We start from the raw sequence: 6,086 nt of genomic DNA, 5'->3' as shown, positions 1-6,086 counted from the left end.
AGCTCGTGCACCACATATAACTTAGCTCTTACTTCGTCCATCTGTTCCTTCCCGATAGAGGCTACGGACTTCTTCCGTTAAGAGTCAGTGTTTTTGGTGCTGCTGCTGTTAGCAAGGTTTTCGATAAGTCTCATAGCTTCCAACGGATTTCGAGTAGTGAAGTTTCCTTCACTCGCCGTATCAAGGACCATTTGATTCTGTAAGGCGAGACCTCGGAAGAAAGTGCTTAGCAGCAGCACTTCGTTAAATCTGTGGTGTGGACAGTCTCGCTGGAAAAACATAAATCTAATCTACGCATCTTTGAAAGACTCTCCAGCCTTCCGAAGTTCTTCAGCGCGCGCCTCATCGAAGAAGTTTCGTAAGAAAGCATTCTTGATGTCGCTCCAGGATGTTAAAGATCCTGTGGGTTGCTGCCTAAGCCAGTGCATCGCTTCTCCATTCAGCGTGTATCTGAAGAGCTTGCATAGCAGGTAATCTTCTCCAGTGCATGATATATTAGAGCTCATTCGCTTAATTCAGTGATCAGCTGTCGCATGTACCACTGGTTAACGGACTAGATCTCGTGTCTCAACAGTTAATATGCAGATAACGAGAGAGTGTCGATCGATAGTCTATTAAGATGTCGACCGATACACCTTTGCCAACTTTTATCGATTGTCAGTTGAGGACATCGATCGACGGGTTCTAGCCAGTCCTATGCGCGAGTATGAAATGCCCTACTAAGATTCTAAATTGGTGGTTAGCCCTCTCTAGCAATCCTAATATGATAGATAGATGTCAGGTTGGGATAACAAGGGTGCTTGAATATGCAATCCTATGATCAAGTTCTAGTTAGCAAGGCTAAAACAAGCAATGAATACAAATCTATCATGAATATCACAACAAGGCAGATCTATAGTTTGGGGCTAATCCCACAAACCTATCTGAACCCTGGATCTAACAGTTGAACTACTCAGACATAGCAAAGCAATTCATATCAATAGAAAAATAGAAACTCATAGAATAGATGAAAAGAAATAGAAACAAGGAGTTCCAATCACAAGTAATCTTCTCTCCCAAATGAAACTTGTAACAAAACTAGGTCTAGAAAAGCTCTCCCTGCCGTCAAAACACTTAGGCAGTATATATTCTACTAGGTTAAAAACTCGTCAGTGCATTTTGGTAATTTGGCTTGGCCTTGGTTTTTAAGTTTGCTGAATCCAAAATGTCGCGTCTGGTGTCTCGACATCGATCGATGGTACTTGTGTACATCGATCGATATTAATCTTCATCTGTCGAGGCATTTCCTGATATCGATCGTCAGCACTGATGTGCATCGATCGATTGTTCTTCCTCTCGTCGACCTCTAAGTGGTCAGCTCGGGTGAAATGTCCTTTAAGCTCCAAAATGCTCCAAAGTCATAGCTTTACTCCGAAATGCACCTGAACTTGAAAACATACCTAGAAGAGTAGAAAACATATATATATATAGTAAAAATACATATATACCATGGATAAAAATGGGTCAAATCCAAGGTATATCAATAACCTTATAAAAATTCCCTTATACATTAAAAGAGAAGTCACTTTAGTGATTTCTGCTGACGTGACACTCACATAGAGCTTCTCAGGAAAATTCTTATAATTCCATTGGCTGATTTTTTGGAATTTTTCTTTTTCAATTATTTTATTCACTCGCTTCCGCGGATTTGAAAACGCCGTCGTATGTCATGAAGTTTTTTTTTTTTTTTCAATCGCGTATCAATTGAAGGGGAATATGGTTTCAAACCGATGAAGACAGTCCGACCAGATGAGTTTGCCTCTCCATACTCTGAAGACTCAATCATATCCATCGCGTCAAGAAGCAACAACCAGATGAGTTTCCTTCTCTCCACCATCGATTACATCGACGATGTGATGTTTGTCGATACTCTCGGAATTTACAGATTTTTTGGTTTCTCTGATTGGATTAGACTTTTAAGCTATGAGGCGAAGATTTTTTTGATTTCTCTGATTGGATTCGACTTTTAAGCTATGATACAAAGATTTTTTGGTTTCTCTGATTGGATTCGACATATGTTAAGCTATAAACTACGATCTACTTATTAACATTTTGAATCTTTGTATCTAATTGACTGATTAACCTTCTTGTTGTTGAAGTCTTGATTCTCTTAAACAATAACATTCAGCTTCACCATCGAATCCATTGCCACGACCAGAGAAGTATTTCGTGGACTGTCTACTGATGGAACAAGAAGAGACAACTGACATTTACAACAAACTTGGATTCGACTTCAGTCTCTGAAGAAGGACTGTAAGATTATCTTCTCCTTAATAACTCAACAAGCATTTAGACAGTTCTCTCTTGAGATTTTCAAGTTTGGTTTTCTGTTTCATTAGCATGATTTAGAGCTTCACATTACTAATTCCGAGAGTCTGTTGCATCGCTAATTGCAGCACGATTTAGAGCTTCACATTACTAATTTAGTCAGTTGGTTTCATTCCTTGCGGTTTCCGGTCTGTTGGTTTTCGAATTTTCAAGTTTGGTCTTCTTAATTATGAGAAAAAAATATCTTTAGCCTATTTAGAAAAGCCCAAATATATTGTCTATTTAGTTAAGCCCATATATTTATTCGCTTGGGGGATAATAATTAGATAACTTGCGCTAGATTGTTAACTAATTTGCATATTAATAACTTTCCTTATTATTCGAATCAATTGCGTGCGCCGGTTGTTACCATATTTATTACATTACTTGCGCAAGTTAAAATTATATCATATGAAAATCATTTTTTGACAATACACAATTAGTATCTTTCTTTAAACGATTTCAATCTTTATTAGGGGTCACTAATATGATAAATAAATCGGCTTGATATATATAGGAGACACCCGAATGCTTAAAATACTAACATTCAGCTCTTACAAGAACAATGGCAATGGTGCGAGCCAAAAAAAATATTGTTTCTTATGTGAGAGAATTAAAACCCCGTAAAGATACGTCGCGTATTGAAGTTAGGATTGTTCGCTTGTGGAAAAACTATAACAAAGAATCAGGAAACACCATTGAAATGGTGGTTGTTGATAAAGAAGTAAGTATACATCACGCAAAATAGATTTTTTTGGAAGCATCGTTTAATATACTTATTCTGCGTTTATAAAACTCTTATAATTTTTGTGACCAGGGGACAAGAATTCATGCTTCAGTTGGTGAACAACTCATCAAAAAATTCGATGACAAGCTATGCGAGGGAGATGCGATTATCCTCCAGTTGTTCAAAGTGTACGATGCTATTGGTGAATACCGTACAACGCCACATCCTTACAAAATTGGCTTCTTTCAAACAACATTTGTTGGAAAAGATGATGATTTTCCAAGTGCAGTTCCCGAAAAGTATTTCGCGGACTTCTCTGATATTCTTGGTGGAAATCTGGATCATAGCTGTTTGGTTGGTGAGTTAGTTTCTTACTCAGTTAAAGTGTCTTTCACTTTTGCGTTACTTGTTCTTGATTTGACGCTTGTTTTCGTTATGTAGATGTGGTTGGCAAAATAGTTAACTTCGGGTCTCTGGAAAACAAAATAATAAAAGAAAAAGACAACATGAGGCTCTTGGTTGAGTTGCGTGACCCAAAGTAAGACTAAGTTCTTAATCTTAGTTATACTTTGCTAGCTAAACCTCTATAACCTGTATTAAGCTCATGTTTTATATTATATAGTAATGTGAAGATGATGTGTACTCTGTGGGGTTGTTATGCTAAACAAATATACGATTACAGTAGGAGTAACATGTTCACCATGATTATTTGTGTTATCAGATTCTGTTCTGTTAAAGAGTAGAAAGGTATATAATATTGTTTCAGTTTGTGTAAAATTATTGCTCGCATAACATATTAATAAGATCAAAATACTTTGTAGGTGCTTACTCCATATCTAGCGGGTATAATTCAACTCATATTCTCCTCAACCTAACACTTGAATTTATTGAGGAGTTCAAAGCAAGGTACGTCTTATGCGTCTTACGTTCCAGACCTATTGAGGAGTTCAATACATATAGATGTACCTTCTTAATTTTTGAACGTCATTTTCACTGAAACGTTTTTAAATTATGTGTGATTATTTGATTTGGCAGTCTCCCTGATGATTCACTTGCTCTTATAAACAACGATAGTAGCCAATGGTCTGTTGGTAATGCTACATCTATTCGTGCCAGGTTTTTTTTTCTTAATGAAAAGCTAACCATCAGAGAGATCATTGATAGTACTCTGTTATATAGACTACACCCTTCGCTTTTAAATTTTTTACACATGCGTATACTCCATGTGTGATCAATGCTTTTAACATATGTTCATTGACGAGTAGGTTGGCACATTTATTGTAAACCACTTTATGCGTATACTCCAAGTATTGTTTATTTGTAATTGCACTTAATGTACCTCATTCGTTAATTCGTTTGTTATTAACTTATCTTATTTTGAATAAGGTATCTTTCGGAAGTTGATATTATATTTATTGTAAACCACTTTATGTAAATGTCAATATTATATCTTTCTTAAAACTGTTTAAAAAAATACTTGGCCAATATTCATATCCACATCCCAAACACTACGTATATTTAACATCTTACGGTGAGGAAGGTGAATTACTTGACCCATACGTAATTCAATCAAGATTTATGAAGATATCAAATTAATTGTGCTTCTACCTATTAGATCAGATGTCATCATTGTATTTAGAAAGTAAATAGATTTCATAATTAATGTCAAAGTAAAGTCAATCATTTATATTTACTTTGAGTATGGAGTTGGTAAATATTTTTTTTATTAATTACAATTGATAACAAATTTATGATTACGAGTAAATATGGGTAGATGATATATGCATAATAGTTTTACGGACCCAATTTATGTAACATATAGAAATTTAGCTTGATAGACACACTATTTATAAAATAACGTTTATATAACAACACATATTTCAACCTAAAGAGTTCGTATAACCTAATTTTGTCGCCTGATCATAGAGATGTCTACTTTCAGCACAGTTTCAGAGTTCGGGCCTTACAAAGAGATATGTCATATTAATGTTCAGATTATCCGTCTATGGAATAACTATATCGCAGCTGATCGATATTTTATTGAGTTGCTGCTATGCAATGCGTTTGTAAGATATACACTTTCATAGACTTTAGTATACCAAAGTATTTATTACCACCGACCTATAGATTTCTCCCTAATATGAATTTTTAACTTGCAGTGAGACAAGATTCATGCTTCTATAGGTAGTGCTTTGGTAGCACCATATGAGCGAAGACTCAAAAAAGGGTTATGGACAAGTTTTGGAAAATTTTCAGTTGTCCAATGGGGAGGTGCATTCATTTCTCAAGCACTTATTCTGTTACGGTCATATCTATCCATACCATTTTTTAACTGATATTTTCCCTCAATTATTTTTTCTAGACGTCATAGGTCAAATAGTTGAGATCATCAATGTGGAGATTGTTTCTCTCAATGGAAAAGACACTGAGAAGATAACACTGGAGCTCCATAATCAGTTGTATGTTTTTCTTTTCTTAAAAATGATCCAGCGCTTATTCATAGTATCACATTTTTTAAGAAAAATATGAGATGGTTTTTTCTAAACTTTTATTGCAGTTCTGATCGCCTCACGGTTCATCTGTGAGGGTAAATATGCTATCTTTGTTCATGATGCTACTCAAAACCTCATCTAGGAGAAGTCTATTATATGTGTTCTGCGATTTGGCAAAATCGGTGTGTTCAAAGGTAACCTTCCTGTATTTAACTAATACATTACGTCTGCCAAATGTCTGCGGTTTACTTAACTATTTTGATTATGTGACCAACATATAGTGTATCTACTGCATACGGTGTTACTGACGTTTCCCTCAAACCTGAAATGTTAGAGGTTGAAGGTTTTTCAAAATTGTAAGTGGTTCAAAATTACTTAACATAAATATTTTACAAAATATATGTTATACCGACGCTTTTGGGATCATAATTTCAAATACTTTTCAATAAAATTTATAAATTTATAAATCTATCAAATAATGTTAACCCATCCAATTGCTTACAAAATATATTTAATTTTTT

The 6,086-nt window shown here is 35.1% G+C and overlaps 1 long non-coding RNA gene across 1 annotated transcript; it reads left to right on the top strand.

Moving 5' to 3' along the window:
* Positions 1 to 1,361: 1,361 nt before the first annotated feature.
* On the top strand, positions 1,362 to 5,586 carry LOC117128996. Its single transcript, XR_004452542.1, has 2 exons — positions 1,362 to 3,431; positions 3,515 to 5,586. It is a non-coding gene; the product is annotated as an uncharacterized LOC117128996 (long non-coding RNA).
* The last annotated feature ends 500 nt before the right edge of the window (positions 5,587 to 6,086 follow it).

This window comes from Brassica rapa, chromosome A10 (genome assembly GCF_000309985.2).
Source record: "Brassica rapa cultivar Chiifu-401-42 chromosome A10, CAAS_Brap_v3.01, whole genome shotgun sequence".
In the NCBI taxonomy this organism is placed as follows: Eukaryota; Viridiplantae; Streptophyta; class Magnoliopsida; order Brassicales; family Brassicaceae; genus Brassica; species Brassica rapa.
The sequence above is the reverse complement of the archived record's forward strand: the minus strand, read 5'-3'. Positions and strand labels throughout refer to the sequence as shown.